We start from the raw sequence: 3,432 nt of genomic DNA on the forward strand, positions 1-3,432 counted from the left end.
GCAATATTAAATAAATAGCCTTAGAAATAGAAAAGAAAGTCAGGAGATAATTTAATTTGCTATAAGTTACAAGGTCCCATTGGGGAAGTAATTAAAAGAACATCCTTCTACCTCTCACATCCCAAATATAGGAACCAGAAGAAGGAAAGGATGTGTGGTATCTCAGACCCTCACAATTGATTGTATCAGTGGCTTTCAAATTTATTATATATATATATAATATACAGTTGTGTGTTGCTTAGCAACAGAGATGTGTTCTGAGAAATGCATCATTAGGCCTTTTCATCACTGTACCAACATTATACAGTGTACTTACACACTAGATGGTACAGCCTCCTACACACCTAGGTTATATAGTATGGCCTATTGCTCCTAGGCTACAAACCCCTATGGCGTGTACAAGCATCTACTGAATACTGTAGGCAAATGTAACACAATGGTATATTATTTGTGTATCTAACCATATGTAAACATAGAAAACGTACAGAAAAATTAGGATATAAAAGGTAAAAAATGGTACACCATGAATGGAGCTTGCAGGACTAGAAGTTGCTCTGGGTGAGTCAGTGAGTGAATGTGAAGGCCTAGGACATTATTGTACACTACTGTAGACTTTATTAATGTATACTTAGGCTGCACTAAATTTATAAGAAAGTATTTTTCTTCAATAATAAATTAACCTTAGCTTACTGTAAGTGGTGGTGTTGTTGTTGTTATAGAGTCTCACTGTGTCACCCAGGCTGGAGTGCAGTGGTGCGATTTCAGCTCACTGCAACCTCTATCTCCTGGGTTCAAGTGATTCTCCTGCTTCAGCCTCCCAAGAAGCTGGGATTACAGGCATGCACCACCACGCCTGGCTAAGTTTTTGTCTTTTTAGTAGAGACAAAGTTTCACCATGATGACCAGGCTGGTCTCGAACTCCTGGCATCAAGTGATAAACCCACCTCGGCCTTCCAAAGTGTTGGGATTACAGGCGTGAGCCACCGCGCCCAGCTGATATTTTTACTTTATAAACTTTTAAATTTTTTGTTAACTTTTTGACTCTTTTGTAAAAAACACTTAGCTTAAAACAGAAACACATTGGACAGCTGTACAAAAATATTTCTTTATGTCCTTATTCTATAAACTTATTTATTTATTTATTTTTGAAATGGTGTCTTGCTCTGTTGCCCAGGCTGGAGTGCAATGGCGCGATCTCGGATCACTGCAACTTCTGCCTCCCAGGTTCAAGCAATTCTCCTGCCTCAGCCTCCTGAGTAGCCAGGATTACAGGCACACGCCACAGTACCAGCTAATTTTTTTGTATTTTTAGTAGAGACGGGGTTTCACCATGTTAGCCAGGCTGGTCTTGAACTCCTGATCTTAAGTGATCTGCCTGCTTCAGCCTCCCAAAGTGCTGGGATTACAGGGTGTGAGCCACCGCGCCTGGCTCTTTTTTCTATTTTTAAAATTTTTATTTTATTTGTATTGTATAAACTTTTGTTAAAAACTAAGACATAGGACAGGGCGCAGTAACTTTTAGTAATGTTTTAGTAACTTTTAGTCTCTACTAAAAATACAAAAAAAAAAAAATAGTCGGGCGTGGTGGCACACGCCTGTAGTTCCAGCTGCTCACGGAGGCTGAGGGAGGAGAATTGCTTGAACTCAGGAGACAGAGGTTGCAGTGAGCCAAGATCGCACCACTGCACTACAGCCTGGGTGACAGAGGGAGACTCCATTTCAACAAAACAAAACAAAACAGAACCTAAGACATGGGAACTGAGCATAGTGGCTCACTCCTGTAATCCCAGCACTTTGGGAAGCTGAGGTAGGCTGATTGCTTGAGCCTAGAAGTTTGAGACCAGCCTGAGCAACATAGTCAGAACCCATCTCTAGAAAAAATTTTAAAACTTACCAGGGTGTGGTGGCACACGCCTGTACTCCCAGCTACTAAGGAGGCTGAGGTGGAAGGATCACTTGAGCCCAAGGATTTAAGACTTCAGTAAGCCGTTAACATACCACTGCACTCCAGCCTGGGTGACAGAGATCCTGTCTCAAAAAGAAAGGCCAGGAGTGATGGCTCATGCCTGTATCCCAGCACTTTGGGAGGCTGATACAGGCAGATCACTTGAGGTCAGGAGTTGGAGACCAGCCCGGCCAACGTGGTGAAACCCAGTCTCTACTAAAAATACAAAAATTAGCCAGGCATGGTGGGACCCTGTAATCCCAGCTACTGGGGAGGCTGAGGCAGGAGGATCATTTGAACCCGGGAGGCAGAGGTTGCAGTGAGCCGAGATTGCACCATTGCACTCCAGCCTGGGCAACAAGAGGGAAACTCTGTCTCAAAAAAAAAAAATTGAATACCTCACCCTTATCTACACCAACTACGAGGTGGGCAAGCGTGACTATGTGAAGGCACTCCCTGGGCAACTGAAGCCTTTGAGACCCTGCCGTCCCAGAACCAGGGAGGCTAGGCCTTCATTGACCAGATCTCCTTCGCTTACTACAACCTGCTGGACTTGCTGCCGACGCACGAGGTCCTGGCCACCAGCTGCCTGGATGTGTTCCCAATGCTCTCGGCCTACGTGGCACCAGGACCCGGCCCAAGCTCAAGGCCTTCCTGGCCTCCCCTGAGCACCTCAACCACCCCATCAACAGCAACGGGGAACAGTGAGGGCTGGAGGGACTCTCAGCGGGAGGCGGGAGCTGTTTGCCTCCCTTTCTCCAGGACCAATAAAGTTTCTAAGAGAAAAAAAAAAAATTGAAAGAAATATTGGGCCAGGCTGGGAGGCCTGAGGTGGGTGGATCACCTGAGGTCAGGAGTTTGAGACCAGCCTGGCCAACATGCTGAAACCCCATCTCTACTAAAAATACAAAAATTAGGGAGTGTGGTGGTGCGCACCTGTAATCCCAGCTACTCAGGAGGCTGAGGCAGGAGAATCGCTTGAATCCGGGAGGTAGAGGTTGCAGTGAGCTGAAACCACCCCACTACACTCCAGCCTGGGAGACAGAGATAAGACTCTATCTCACAAAAAAGAAAAAGAAAAAAAAAGAAATATCGGTGGGGCACTGTAACTCACGCCTATAATCCCAGCACTTTAGGAGGCCAAGGTGGATTGATCACCTGAAATTAGGAGTTCGAGACCAGCCTGGCCAACATGGTGAAACCCCATCTCTACTAAAAATACACAAATTAGCCAGGTGTGTGGGCGCCTGTAATCCCAGCTACTCGGGAGGGGGGCTGAGGCAGGAGAATTGCTTGAACTCAGGAGACAGAGTTTGCAGTGAGCCCAGATTACGCCACTGCATTCCAGCCTGGGCAACAGCACAAAACTCTCTCAAAAAAATAAAATAAAATAAAAAATAACTATCACTCCCAATACTTGTCTTCCTGTGCCAAACTCTTAAGAGATCCAGTATCTACTAGGAGCTGAAAATAAGGAGGCAAAGAGA

Source organism: Macaca fascicularis, chromosome 11 (assembly GCF_037993035.2).
Source record: "Macaca fascicularis isolate 582-1 chromosome 11, T2T-MFA8v1.1".
NCBI lineage: Eukaryota > Metazoa > Chordata > Mammalia > Primates > Cercopithecidae > Macaca > Macaca fascicularis.